Source organism: Manis javanica, chromosome 12 (assembly GCF_040802235.1).
Source record: "Manis javanica isolate MJ-LG chromosome 12, MJ_LKY, whole genome shotgun sequence".
In the NCBI taxonomy this organism is placed as follows: Eukaryota; Metazoa; Chordata; class Mammalia; order Pholidota; family Manidae; genus Manis; species Manis javanica.
Window position 1 is genome coordinate 105,924,113 of NC_133167.1, and position 15,750 is coordinate 105,939,862.

At 41.5% G+C, this 15,750-nt stretch overlaps 1 protein-coding gene across 6 annotated transcripts in view; it reads right to left on the reverse strand.

Annotated features, from left to right (window-relative positions):
• NEIL3 (nei like DNA glycosylase 3) overlaps positions 1-15,750 on the reverse strand; it is a 750,694-nt gene that overhangs the window by 222,092 nt on the left and 512,852 nt on the right. For 5 of the 6 annotated variants that reach the window (XR_012124054.1, XR_012124056.1, XR_012124055.1 and 2 more), the window contains one exon: positions 14,214-14,295. The gene's annotated coding sequence lies outside the window, so the exon portion shown is untranslated. Of the gene's footprint in view, positions 1-5,432; positions 14,296-15,750 lie in introns of those variants that run through there. The other variant, XR_012124052.1, reaches the window with a different exon arrangement.

The following is a 15,750-nucleotide window of genomic DNA, read 5'->3' on the forward strand; positions in this document are numbered from 1 at the left end:
ATCAGCACTGGAGGCATCAGTGCAGAAAACTAGGCAAGTCGATTCTGTTTCCACACAGCGCTGGGGTCTCAGAGGACCAGGTGGGCTCAGGGGGCACATTCAGGTCAGAAATTCTGCATCCCTCTCTCACCCTTTCTTTCCACCTCTACCTCCGTAGTCCACCTGCCATGAAGAACATCCTTCTTTTGGGAAATTCCAGGGTTTTAACTCTCGGCATCCTGCCGAGGAACCTGGTCCAAACTTCCCTGCCTGAAGACAGGGACGCCTATAGAGACCAATGCGCTTCCTGCTTTCCTCTTCTGTCAACTAGGTAAACAGTGACGAGGGAGCTCTAAAAAGCTCAGATAACACAATCTGTTTGGATATATTCCCTATAAGTAAACCCAGCCAAAACTGACAGGTAGCTTAAGGGTTTTCTGCTGAAAGATATCCAGAAACCTCTAACTCCTTATACTCAAATATTCATGTTAAGTTTTTGTGTAAAACTAAAAACTACTACACCACTTGACTGGGCTTTCAGTGGTCAATGAAAAAAAACCTTAGTCAAAGTATAAACACTAAGCAATAGCACACGCAGAACCTTTCTGAACTGAGCTGTTTCCTCAAACCCTGACACTGCATGAGGTGGCAGAAAAAAGTTATGCTCATGAGTTCTGGCGGTGTGGCCAGTCGGCCGGTGCTGCAGCTGGGCCTCCCGCAGTGTTAACCCCGGAGGCAGCGGCGGTGCAGAGGGCAAGCAGCGCTGCGGAGGAGCTGCAACGCAGCCACAGGGGCAGGGGAGGCAAGTGCCCAATACACGTTCCCCTGCCGCAGTGGGGATCACGGACAAGCCCTGGAGACAGGAGGCCCTCTCACGATGGAATGTCAGTTGCACAAGCAGGGCGACACTGCCCTTGAGCACTGGAGTTTTTAAGTAGCCATACAGTAGCGAGATAGCCTCCACATGCACTGTTGAGTAGGTGACCACTATCTGGAAGTCATTTAGTTTAAGATGTGGCACCATAATAGCAATAATCGTCTTTTAAAAGTAAAAGATGGTAACGGCTTCCGTGAAGTGACAGAATGCAAAACACTGGCTGGCTGGCATGAAGGCCTTTTGGGTTTTATTAGCATGGAACTCAAGCATGGAACATGGAATGTGTTTAGTACATATATTCTGAATTAACAGTTACTTCTTTAACTACAGCGGACACTAAACTAACTTAACCTCTGTGTAAACTTCATGACTGGCTCAATCCCTGCAGATCTCCAAAGCCAGGCTGACCTTGAATGCCGTCACTACAGGCTGACTGACACTGGCCAGCTCTGTGAGAACCAGCAAGAGCCCTCATCTCGGTTCCCTGCAGGCAGATGTCCTCAAATAGTAACATGCAACCAAACCAAAGTATGGCCTTGCGGGACAGCGCACCCACATGCTCCCCACATCAAAAGCTCACAGTAGTATTGGAGCACGTATTGGTGAGCAAGCCCTGGTCTTCTGGATAGGAAAAGAGAAACAGTGGGACCAGTGTAAAATAGGGTTTTAAAAAACGTTTTCTTCCTGGAATTTCTGTCATAGCCATTGTTCACAAATACCACTTTTTAAAATGATAGCCCTAGGTATAATAATGAGATTGACAGGGGGCATGTTTCAGTCCCTGTTGGTTTAGAAAAAAAGAAAAAAAAAGGAATTATGCTGAATGCACATTTCTATTAGTTATTCCAAAAAGTAATATATGGGAGACAGACAGTAGGAGAAAGTCATTATGAACTGAAGTTACAGATATTTTAGATGGTGAACTATTATACTTGGAAGAATATAAGCCACTTGACAAAAAAAAGCAACCAGACTATAAAACTCACTGAGCAAATAAAGTATAACAAGGCCAGAGTGAAGTAAGTAATGAAAGGCTTTTCGTACCAAGACACTGACTGGAGTCCGTTAAGAAGTGGACATGAGATTGGAGGTGTATTTGCAGAGCTGCCGTGCAGTATTCCAACTGAGTATGTAATTCCACAGGCATGAAGGAGTAGATGAACACAATTTTAAGAAAAAGTAAGTGATCAGCAATGCAGAAGAAAGTGATACTCACTGCTGAAAACAAGCTTTCCAGCCGGAAGTTCCCCCATAGGTGTGGGGTGGCGCATGTTCACGGGTGTGGACCTGTATGCACAATAAAAGTGCACAACGTTTGTTGGTGATAAGAGATCAGTTTCTACACCTAAATGAAAAGCACGCAACTTAATTACAGCATGTGTCTTGTTTAATGTCTCCGTGACCAGAGAGAAGTCTGAGAAGTGAAGAAATAAACAGGAAAGTTAAAAATAGCTTTAAAGTAACATAATTCAAAGGCAACATGATAAGCAATGACAGTCATTTTAATTACCAAACAGCCATATGTAAGCGACAGCACTGGCTTTCAAGGCTTTGTGTCTGTCTAGCCCTGCATCAATTATCCCTAAGTCTGCTTTGATCCACTAAGTAAGATTTACCTGAGTAAATAAGGAATACCTGCTATGAGAACTAAATCTACACAATACAGAGCAAACTTCAGACAAGTGGTCACAAGAGGTGACTAGATATGAAAAGTTGCAATTTTAATCTATACTCACCATGACACAAAAAAATACAACCTAAATATCACAGTGAGATCAGTATGCAAACACAGCCCAGCTCATAATTCCATCTAAACTTGCTCTTAAGCCTTCCTATGCTGAAAACAAGGTGGTGTCTTTAATCAGCATCTCACTCTCACCAGCCTAACTGCACAGCACATGGAAGTCCAGTGAATGTTCTGGGTAAAGGCTTGTGGGCAGTGCCGCCTGGCATTCCCCCCTTTGGGCCGTGTCTGTGCGGGTGGTTGAAGGGCGGCGCCTGAAGGTGGTACAGCTGACTAATTCTCCCAAAGGAGCTCTATAACGTCAAATACGTTTGCAAAGCAGGAGTACACTGAATACTGGCCGCTCCAGTGGGAGACTGTCTCTTCTCCAGAGAGCAGCCACCCACCCACACCAATTTCCTGAGTCAAACTCTAGGAAGAATTCACTACGTGTACAGTTGAGCTGAAAAGAGGACGGAGGCTAGTCAAGGCCAGGAACATAGGGAGGCCTGAGCCTTAGGCTCCAGTCTCAGGGTCCACAAGAGGTGGTGGGGCAAGAAACTTCACCAATGGAAAACCTGGAAGTGGTCTCTCTGGACTGTTATCCATGGAAGCTTATGATTACATGTGAGACTCTCCTGTCAGAATAAGCCCACTGCATTGGACAGGGAAGGAAACCAACCACTTATGCAGTGCCTACTGTGGGGCAGACTTGGCACAAATCACCCGTCGTCTTTTCAACAAAGTAGATAGTGACCTGTTTTATCAAGAAAAAGAAAGTGAAGGCAGCTAAATTGCTCAGTGTCCTATGCCAGGAAATAGCCCAGTCAGATTAAATCCACTCTGTTATTCCCAGGGCGGTGCTGTTTATGGAGTACATGCTGACCCTCAGAAGATGGCCTGCCCACACCAGCCCTCATGGGCACTCTCACCCTCGGACCGCCAGGGCTGGGAGGCCCATGCGCAACCACAGAGCAGCCCTGGAGGCAGCGGAGGCACAGCCAGATACGATAGTGACGACGGCGGTTATGACCTTTCAACATCCTGACTTTATGACCAGCCGCTGAGGAATTTGAGAAGGGTTGAGAAGATTCCTAGAATCTCAGACATGAAGGGATGACAATTAATTGTTAAGTCTTCTTTGTGCTGAATACATGTGTCACTAGATGCATACACGGTACCTAATCACCCAGGCTCAGCAGAATATCATTTTGGAAATCTTCTGAATTTCAGAGAAAGCCCAACGGAGGTCGGACAACTCTCAGCAATAACACTTAACTAGAGCACTGCAGGCAAGATCATCAGCAAAGAACACAAGGGGCCCAGCACAACACGGTGCTTAAGAATGAATGCAAAATACAAAGCTGTAGGCCCACAGGGATCAGAAAAGCCAGAACGTGACACTACGTAAGGGCATGCATTATAAAAATGTGTAATTTAGAGGGGGACTCTGAACATAGCTCTGTGCTCTGGTGATTTCAGTGTCAAGGCTAATAAACCTTACATGTAATATATGTATTTAATCAAAAAGTAATGATCATAAGTTAATCAAAGAAGAGTGGTATATAATTCCACGTACGACACTGAATTATGATGCCAGAGGGCTGAGTTCAGAAATAAAAATTAGCATGTTAAAAATGATACAATAAAATTAGCGTGGGTTGTTAAAGGCAACAGCATAGTGGGGGGAGGGAACAACTATATCCCCTTCAGCTTCCCCTCCACATCCTCCTCACAGCTACCTGGTGAAACTATCCCCGAGCTGTGCAATTAACATGCCCCAAATCTAGTGACCCTGCAGTTATGTGAAAAAGAATGTAGAGAATAAATTATCTGCAATGAATGAAATTTGAAATACATTCCTTACATAGTTCACTATATAGACACATAAGTATAATTTCTAAAAATACTTCTTTGCAAAAAAAACTTGATATTATTACAGTATATAGTATAGAAGAGCTTGAAAATGACTGAATAGCATTTGAAATTATCAGAAATGTAAAAATATTGAGTATTTTTATTGATGAGATACTATTAACCACTAGAAATAGGATTTTTTTTGTTATATTTACTCTCCCATTTATGGTAGTGATGATGAATTTTCTCAGAACCACTTGGGAAAATTCTCTCCCAGATGACCCTCGTCTACCTAATAAGGTCAGATCTTAGTACAGAACAAAGCAAAGCAAAATGAACTGTCATCTTGGTGGCCTTATGTCTGTTGTGAAAAAAATCACCTAGTAACTACCACAATTCTGCAGCTGAACGTCTACATTTTGAGACCCAGAACTTAACCTCATCACTGCTGTCCTTAGAAAAATGACAGGTAAGTGATTTTATTTTGTACATCTCTAAAATCAAATGTGAACATTATGTAAATATTTCTGCATTAGACTAGAGAATTACATTTGTCACAGAAAACTTTGTCCTGTGAAAGTGTGTCTTTCAGGTATATACTTTTAACCTTCTCTATCCCAAGGAGCCCCTGAGTTGCAATCCACAGAGACTTGGCACACACACTCCTCCACTACTGCAGATGGTTGGAGTCTCTGGCTTCCCACTTCTTCAGAGCCCAGCTCACCGGGAATTCTGTACACTATAGTCTATACTTGTAGTTATCTATGTTCTAGATCTGCGAAAGCAAGCAAGTTACCCTCCCACAGTTGAAATCCCTTCCCCATAGGCTTGATGGGTCTTGAAATTCTCCAACTAACAATCTATCCTTGTGATTCAAGTAACAAACGTGTCCACCATTAAGAGAGAAATACTGAGCATGAACACATAGGGTGCCTCAAAGAAGAGAAAACACCATCCACAGTGTAATCACTGAGTATTAGAATTTGAAGGATCTACTTTGCAGATAACAAACCAAACATAGGAAGCACACTCACTCACTCAGTGCCGCACGGCTGGCAGAGGGTACAGATACATGTGTGGGTGCCTGGGCACACACACACCACACTTTCACCTTCAGACCACTGCTTATTGTATCATTCCACCGAGGAACTGGAAACCAATGACACACTTCCTCCTGTGCTACTCATATCAGCCCCCCAAATCACTTCCACTGAGTTATTTGCACAGAAACATACTAGTGAGGTGCAGTATAGCCACCAAAATGTTCACAGCTTTCCTACGTAGCCTGATAAAAGACATGGTATGAAACTGGCCCTCCTAATGTAAGTAGGGATGTAAATCCTTCCCCAGTGGGACCTGCAGCCATTTATGAGAGTAACTGTGCTCTAGAACACGGGAAAACCTCAAACCTTCCAAAAGGCGGCTCAATGCACTCTGAGTTGATAACAATACTGGATGCGGCAGGAGGAAAGTCCTAAAAGACCTCCAAGACCCTGGCCCTGTGTAACGCCCTCTCTGTAAGTGTGGCTGGGGCTGGGAATATGAAGTTCACTCTCAGAATTGGATTATATTATATGACAAGTGAAAGAAATCTTAGATTTAATTAAGGCTTCCAAATCAATCAATCATTAGGATAATGATCCAGAGTGGGCCTGGCATAATCAGGGGAGCCTTAAAGGACAGGACCTTTCCTGAAAGACAAGATTTGAAAAAATCAAATTCTGTTGCTGGTTTTGAAGAAGTAAACTGCCCTTGTGTCAGAGGACTCTTGAAGGGAGTCATGTAGCAGCGACCCGAGATGGGCCTCTAGGACCTGAGTGGGCGAGGAAGAAGGTGTCAGTTGTGCAGCTGCTAGAAAAGGGGATCTGCCAATAACCAGGGACCGTGGGAGGACACCCTGGCCTGAGACGAAACACAGCCCAACAACACAGTGAGCTTAGCCTTGCGAAACTGAGCAGAGAAACCAGCCACACGGTGCCTGGACTTGCAACCTAGAGAATGGTGAGGTAATGCCTATGTTTTGTTTTAAACTGCTGAATTCATGAAGTTAGGCACACCGCAATAGAAAACGAATTCATCACACGACCCGTGCACCTGCAGAAAAGACATAGTAGCCTCCTGGGTAGAGCAGGGCTTAGGGAGACTGGATGATAAACGGAGTAGTAGCCCAAATCTGTCTCACTGTAAGTCCCGTGGGTCTGAACCAACCCCAGGACCCCCTTGACTAACTGGGATGGAGACACATGGCAGCTGCCATAAACCCCGACTGACACGCTAACCCTGGATTAAGAGCCTGTGTGGCAGGAAGAGCCAAGCAGCAGCCCTGGCCTCTGCTGCCCTTGAGCCTGATTCATGGGTCAGGGGCACCACCACGTCCCACGTGAATCAGAGAGGTCAGCAAGAGCCTCCGACTGCAACTGGGCAAATACTGTGACTATGACCACAGCCCTTTTGAACCCACTTTACAAGCCTTCCTAAGCCAGCTGGGTAGCAGAAGATGAAGGAACAGAAGCAGCTTACCCATTAGACACCCTCACTCCAGCAGCCGTACCTCAGGTGACAGGCACAGTGAGCTGGATGCACACAGCCCCTGGCACTTCGGACGTGGCCACTGAGCTGACGAATACAACCTTGGGTCCTCATCAAAAAGCAGTTCACCCATGGAGAAGGGAGCAGCACACATACAGTCCTGCCTCAACGCTGTGTTGACTCCCATGCTCACGCAGATAGAGTCTGCCAGGCCCTGGTGTCTCACTCCACAAAAGGCCATCCCGGCTCAGTGCACGGTGATTGGACCAGGGTGTACTGGCAGGTCCTTAGAGGGTAGAAATAAAAACCTAAGAACATTCAGAGGCCTTCCATACTGGTGGAGTTTGGGGGTGTGGTGGGGGCTGGCCGAGGGCTGACAACCCAGGACATTCCAGGATCCACCTCCAACACAAGACTAATTTGTACACCTGGAGCTCCTACTAGAAAATAAAAGTTCCAGCACTTGATGGGCGCCCTAAGATCTGAGAGGCAGCATATTCACCATGGAGAATACTACCGACTCCTTTCCTGGAGGCTCAAGTGGCTCCCAGTTTCAAGGGGAGCCCAGCATGGGAAAAGGCTGTCGGTCCAGGCTATGCTACCAATCCCTGCTAAGTGCTACAGCCGAACACCATCTCGTCAGAAGTCCCCGCAAAATTCAGTCCCTGCTTTTGCAGCTATGACACCGATAAACATACTCCCATATGTCCTTCCTTCTATCTCTCTGCTTCCTCACTCTTACTTGCTGGAGCCATGTCATAAATGCAACTGAGATATTTATGTTTCACCATTAAACCTCCTAGATAGTAACTGTGATTCCTACATACTCACTGTCTTTAGTATTTGTATCACTAAACCAGTACTAGATAACTGCATCATGTATATACATTAGCATATGTAAATAAGATTGTTCCTGTATGAACCGGGGTTTAATCAACAGATTAATTTTTATACTAAAATACATCTGTCCATTAAGAGTCTTTAAGTATACAATTATCCATCTGCTGAACTGACATTTTTCAGCCTGACATTTAATATTGTCACAAACAGGCAAACAGTCCAACTGAGCCTTGCCTAGGGTTTCAAAGGAAGTGTCTCCAGGCAGAAACTTTTTAATTAAAGTTTGATTTAATGAAAATTATGAGTCACAAAAACAACTGCTTCAAGTCGTATCAAATATCCACACTGGAAGTAAATCTGTGAAAGTTCTAATCTGAGAGCTTCCAAACATCTCTAAATTTGCTGTAACACCCAAGCAGGAGTTTCAGATTTCCAACACTATCAATTTTGTTCTATTTACTACTACTTTGTATAATTTGTAAAAAAGGCAATTTCCCTTTTTGGAAACAAGTAGTATTTTTCCTTGTGTTGCTAATATGGTTTCAGTTGCAAATTTCCAGGGATTTGCACAGAATAATAGGAAAACAACCTAAGCTGACATTTCGGGAGCTCATGCTATGTAATAGTTTCTATTTTACATGTATGTTCTCATTTTTAATTTATACAGATTATCTATGAAAAAAAACTTACCATCCCCATTTCAAGATGAAGAAATTATGGGACAGGGATACATAATAACTTTTCCCTGTATCATACCCAGTGGTAACACAAGGGGAAAAATTCCTGCCATTCTAACTACCAAGTATTCATTCTTAAATAGATAATTGTGACTAAAAAATATTAAAAGGTTTTAGGGATATAGTTCTAAAACTCTTAAGGTTTAAAAAGGATAGTTGTATCTATGCAATTTTTCACTATCTCATACGTTACTTACTGTATTTCCCTAGCTAGACTACTTTATAACCTGCATGATTAATATTGCACAATTTGCCTTCTAACCTATCCCTAGAGCCATTTCCCCATCACACTCTCCTAACATACCATTATATATCTTTATAATTCAAATATCCTTCAATCTTATGCTTCATTCTTACTCTAAATCAAGGAAAGTATTGAGGATACAGGTCACAACCCTAATCCTCACGACACTACTCAAACTTCTCTACACCGACCCCACACTTTAATTGCCAACTCACACTCCAAATACACTGAGGACCATAATCAAACTTTTTACCAAGTTCTGTTGATAAATTTCTCGGCTCTTTTCTCTGTGTGTTCAGAGAAATATGCCATTAGGAAATTTAGTTCTTCTGAAATTAAAAGTAACAATTAAGCAAATCATCTATGGAGCTTAAAAATCACTTGAACAAAGGGACTGATATATGAGGCTAAGTCTAAGAAGCTGGACAGATTGCTACCTGGAGAGAAAGAGAAGTGGGAATATAACTGAAATTTGTAACCACCCCCGAAGAGAGACCTACTGTCATCCAGGCTCGGCTGCTCCATCTCGGAGTGCAAAGGGCCAAAAAGGTTCCCCGCCTCTCCCCAACCCCACCACCGCTTGAAGTTATATAACCTGCTGCTCTAGGACTGCAACGCTGAGAAAAGCTGTAGGACATGCTTGCCAGTTACATAATTGGTACCAATTTTCTATGAATAGACTTAATTTTATTAAACTTTCTGAGCTTCCATATGAATCATTCTGTTAATATTGACAGCAATGTGGAACTAGTTGAGTTAGAATGCATCACATTGAAGGAGATAAGCCAGCTCACACCCCTGCCAGTTCTAACGGGGGACAACACTTCCACCGGACACAGAGGGGCTTCCATGTAGCCACATAGGCTCTCCCCTCCCGCCAGGGCAGCTCAGAGCGGAGGGGGAACTGCGGGGAGACCGCCGAGAATGAGTGGGCAACAGAACCCAGCCAGCACCATCAGAGTCCGGAAATCCAGACATGTCTGTCCAGCACTTGAAAAACCAAAAAGGACAAAAGCAAATAGAAGGAAAATTACAGTAAAATGTTAGTTATCCCCTAAGGAAGACAGATAAGACATAACATTGTTTATATTTGTTCTAGACAGAGCAATCCAATTATTCAAAGGAGAAAAATGTCAGCACTGGGTACAAATTAATGAAACAATAGAGAACAAAGACTTATTTAAAATGCCCAATGCCTTAAAGAGATTCAGTAACAGTTCTGTTGAAATGTATTTGAAGAAACATGGGTCTGGGCACAGAGATATGATACAAAATGGGGGTGTTCATGAGAGTCGAGTGCTATTAAGGAACAAAAAATATCTTCAGGAGTTTTTTAAATCCCCAAGGATAACCACAAATCATTTTGTGCTCTAATCATCCTTAATTTATTAACCATGTTCAAAAGTATTTACAAATTTAGTCCTTAATTCATAAATGTAATTCTCTTAAATATAAATTACTTAGAATTATGTCAACAAATCATTTTTCATTTGAATCGCAACTGTTCGTGTATTACCCAAAATATCTCACCAACATGGAACCACACCATCAGTCAGAGTATTTCAGCCGTCTTCGTACAATGAAGACACTGTGGTGGCAGGAACAGTCAACTGCACTTCTTCAGATCATAGCCCAGAATAATCTCATCTTTAAAAGTCCTATCTCTTGTGTAAAACAATTATTTCAGTGTGTCACACCAAACCGGAATTGTCAAGCCCAATATACAGACAACTCACAAGAACAGATACTGTTCTTGACACGATCATGACACAAAGGTTTAAACTGTCAGTGAAGAGGAGCAAATCTATGATACGTTTCTTTGATTCGTAATCATTCCTCCTTTTTTGGTTTTCCCACTATATTTTATTTAACCTTACAAATGTAAATGCCAATTTTCTGGGAGGACGCTGGTGGCAAGGTCATTAGACTGTTGGATGGATTTAATGTGTGCCTCCAGGAAATATGCAAACCTCATATGTGGTTAAGAACCTGCACCTTGAGCAAAGTGCTTGTTACACACAGATAACTCCAAGTAAAATCTCAGGCTGTTAAATATATATTATCCCAGTGGCCCATTTCGTAAATTATGATTCTCTAAACTTAAGATAAATTTAAATGACTTCGTAAATGGAGACTTAAGAGTTTGCTTTTTTATAAAAATTGAAACATGCAAATTCTAATGGAATTATTCAGTACTAATTTCTTTACAGAGAAAAATAAATCATTTGACCTTTTGTATTTAGGAAGGAGAAAGGGAAATCCAATTGCTGACTATGTTGACAAGTCTGTAAGTTGTAACCATTGATGTAACCATCAGTAGCATTCTCCATGTCAATGTTTAATCCCACAAATATACCTTCAAGGCTTTTCCCTACTAAGCTTACCACTCATTTTAAGATACTTTGACACAGAAGATTCACAAGCATTTTTATGATTTATCTGCCACATCAAATTTGCAGTGGACATTGCAACTTCTGCATGAAAACTTTAGCCATCTTTAAGCCTGGTACACTGGGGAGGTCAGAGGGTACACAGTTGTGGACTAGTCAATTTTTTTTTGAAAATGTCACCATCATTTCTATAGCAACCATTCTCTTATTTCAGTATGGCTGCTTTCCACAGAGAACACTATAGAGAACTCAGTCTTTAAATAAAAATGATATTGTCCTTAAAACATAATTAGCATTTTAACTCCTTTATACATTTGTAGAATTTCTAATCTATCTTTAACTTGCTTGCCTTGGTAACATATTTTGGTAGAAAAGAAATTATGAGTATGTGCATATGTGTATATGACGAAGTAGAAACTTGTCTGAAAAGTTTAGGAGCCCTTGGGAGAACGCAACCAGCTAATGAAGTCATTGCCACATGGGTCAGACGGCAGCAGACATGAGGGGGCGCCCAGGAGAGCTGAGCCTGTGCCCCACACACAGTCCACACGCACAGCATTAGCCGTGTGCCAGTGACTCAGCCATGACATGGCCTTCATTCCCAGAGTGAACCAGCTCATCATTTTCCTTCGGTAGATGCATTAGAGAGAGCTTTCTGCTTGACCTTCAATTAATAATTCTACTTAGTGGTATTTCGCAGGTTAGAGAAACACCTGCAAGCCTTTTGAAAAAAGGTAAAGATTGCTGAAGACTTATGAAGGGAAAATCACTCAAAGGTTTACTTAGCTGTTTCTAAATGAGGTTCTACAAATCTGTGTGGAAGCCATTTTCATTTCCACGCACAAAGGCCACAGCGAGGCGACACACGAAGCCGCAGGGCCAAAACGAGATGAGGAGCTTTGCCACCTCAGGGAGACCTCTGACTTGGGGAAGTCTGTTTTCCATTAGCACAGTGACCCTAATAATTCCTGCTAGCCAACTCCAGAGAGTTATTGTGATCATGAAGTTAAATTAGATATAAAATGTACTTTCTAGATAAGGAACCTCACAGAAATATTTTAGCTGCACTGGATGATTTGAGACTAATATGATCCTAGTTGCATTTGTTTCCCTTTAGATTCCTCACTTTCTCACATGCAAGAGTCAAGATTTATATGAGTGGGATCCATTCAGCTGTGAAGTTTTAGGATATCAAGTGGCAGAAGCTGGGAAAGAGAAGCTTTCAGGGAGTAAAAAGCCTCGAGTCTCTTCTTTTTAAGCATCTAAAAATATAAGAAAAGTATTTAATAACTTAATAGTAATGAAACTATTTTCTATATCCTGTCAGAATATATTCAGATGGTCATTTAGAGATAAAGTTATAGTTTAATTTGAGGTTTTTTAAGCCAGACTCATTGAGACAGAATAGAATGGGGATTACCAGTGGTCAGGAGGGAGAGTAACTGGGGAGATGCTGCTTAAGGGTCCAGGTGCAACCAGGAGATGAGTAAGCTTTGGGATTTAATGCACGGCATACCACCTAGAGTCAACAACACCGTAATATAAGCATCAAAGTTGTTAAGAGACTTACCTCTTGTCACCACAAAAAAGAATCACAGGATGCACTAGAGTTACTAGCTAACACTACAGTGGCATCATATTGCAATGCATCAATGTATCAAACCAGTATGCTGTAAACATTAAACTTACACAAAGTTATACATGTTACACATGAGGTATCTTTCAATAAATAAAAGATTCGGGCTTTCATAACTGTGACACTCAAATGACTCATTGCACCCAAAGCCCAGCTTCCTGTACCTTCTTCTCCAATGAAATGTACTCTTGGGAATGAAAGCATAAAGCATCTTCAGACTGTTGTAGCAAAGCAAGTCCTAACATCATTGTATAACAGAATCTAGAGCAGTGCCGGTATCTCAAGTATTTCTTCAGAGGTATCTCCAGTTACCTCTTTACTACTGCCTTTTAAGCTACGTCCTGAGAGAACATCTCAGGCTTACACAATAGCAAAAAACTGTTTACACCAAACAGTACAACAGAGTATATAAAATCACATACGTACATGTGCACAGATATACACAGGCTGTCTTTGCTTGGCATGCCCCCCAATGAGCTCCAATTCCATTTACTGTGGTTTTAAGAAACACCAGTTCCCCCAAAATGGTTCAAATTTCACTCATTGCATTATATTAACTTTGACTAATTGCATTAAGAACAAACCTTGCCAGCAGCTCTTCAGGACACAAACTCTTGTGTAAAAAACAGATGTGCATCATAATCAGTACCAAATCACATCAAATGTTTCAAAGTTCACTGGCAATCTGTCACCACGCATCTGCACCTCAGTTCATGCAGACAGTAAGGCATGCAGTTGTGTTGGCCTCCTGTCTCCCAGTGATAAACCCAAGTAACATCTTTATAAAACCATAAAACTCAAAGAGGAATTGGCTAGTAAAGATAAATGTGCAGCAAAGAAACATATTAGAATCAAATTACAAATAAAAATAGAAGGGAGCCACAGAAGATGTAGACTGTGGGACTGCTGGATACCCTCGGCACAGAGCCAGAGGACTTCAGTGACGGTGAGCGTTCGAGGTAAATGAGGAAAGCACTTGTGATGAACAGGAAGAGGTCAAAGGGAGAGAAGTGGGTAAAACCTTCATAATAAAACCACTCGGTAATTTCCAACATTGCAGGCATAGAGGATCAAATGATGAAACCTATTCCAAACTCAGCACGGCGTATGACAGCAGTGTCCTCAGCACGGAGTATGACAGCAGTGTACGCATAGAAAGGGTGTTCATTCCACATCACAAGTTACGCAATAACACCGAGTACTATTCAAAAATACTCCTGGTAGGCATATCACCAAACACTGGCTGGCTGCAAATGTAGCGACCAGCTAAACAAGTCATCGGTTAGTCCTCCTGACTGTGAGGCAGGCAGGTGGAAGGTATGCAAAGTACAAGACCCAGGGAAGGGGTCATGCACCAGGACCAGCACTTTGGTCACAGATGTTTCTCCGAGCCACACTTACCCAAGATTTCACCAGTCCCCTCGCGTGAAGAGATGAAACGTCACTGCCAGAATGATGCTCAATATTCACTGCAGTTCGTCAGCTAAAAACACAGAAACAGAGAATTCTCAATGTTTCTAATGGGTCAAATCACAGTGCACTGAATAATTCAATAATTTTCTTTCCCATGTACATATTTAAATGACAATAAGGCAATGTTTAGTATTTAGACCAAACTTTGAAGATGTCGTGGAAAAAGTGTGACTTTTCCTATTGCTTAGTGTAATCACTTTGCACAGTTTCTGTTAACATGCTAATTTTTCAGTTCCACAGTGCCACTCAAAGCAACATATGTATCTTCACACGGACGCACATGGGGGCCGGAGAGGGGAGCGGGAGCACGTTTTTAGGGATAAAAGCCTGGAATGAGATTGGATCAAGAATTTTTTTGGCATAATTATAACTTACTAACTTGTTATAATTTGCTACGAAGCCCTTGTTGCTCTTAGGTCCACAAACACATAATGAACACGTGTTTCTCCTGTAAAGTTCATGTTCCTGCTCTCCTTACCGTCAAGGTGACATCTCCACCACCAGACACAGATTCAACAAGCAGCGTGTTCCTAGCTCTCCATGTGGCTGACTCAGGGCTGCTCTAGGCATGACAAGGCACATTAGTTTTCTTGCCAGGATGTTTTTATCATGGAATCAGGCTTGAGGCCTATCGCACTCCATGATTTTAATGTTAAATATCTCTCTTTGCTTTTTAAAAATCTGTTTTCTTCAGCTTCATTATTCTCCCATTGTCTGATCTTTTGTGCTAGAGTGTTATTTTTATACTTTCTACTCTCAATCAAAAACATTGTATTTTCTTTTAATACTTCTATTTTGTGTGGTTTTGTTTTAATTATCTCTAATAAAATCAGCCCTAACAATTTTGGCACATGTTGTACATTGAAATACTGAGCTAATATATGTAAAAGAAAGTCTATCGTCTGTAGTATTGAGAAACTTTTCCTGTTAATCTCATTGAAAGTTTTGCTGATACAGCTTTTCTAATAGATTTTATACTTCGCATGCTTCCTGAATTGTCTTTTCCTTTGTGTATAAAATAGTTGCCACAGTCTTGTGGTCAGTTACAAGTTCTTACTAATAAAGCTATTATGTTAAATGATCTGTCTTTAAATAAAAAGTTCCTATTTGCTTACTTATATATAGGTCCTTTAAAATAATCATACAAGAAATTATTTCAAAAAATTTGTTGTACTTTGCTTATATGGTAGCATCAGAAGACAAAAACTAATTTGGAAATAATAAAAAAAAAATCAATCTTTCCCATTATTGTCAGTGCCTTTTTCTCTCAGAAATATTTTTTTTACTTCAAGTTCAGAAAGATGTTCTCTTATATTAGTTTCTAAATATGTTAAGAATTTCCATCCATAATCCATTTGAAATCGATTTTTTGTGTTGTAGAGATTTTGTGTGAGGTAGAGATGCATTTTCACTTAAAAAATACAGAAGTCAATTATCGCAACTTGATTATCTCTGTCCACTGGTA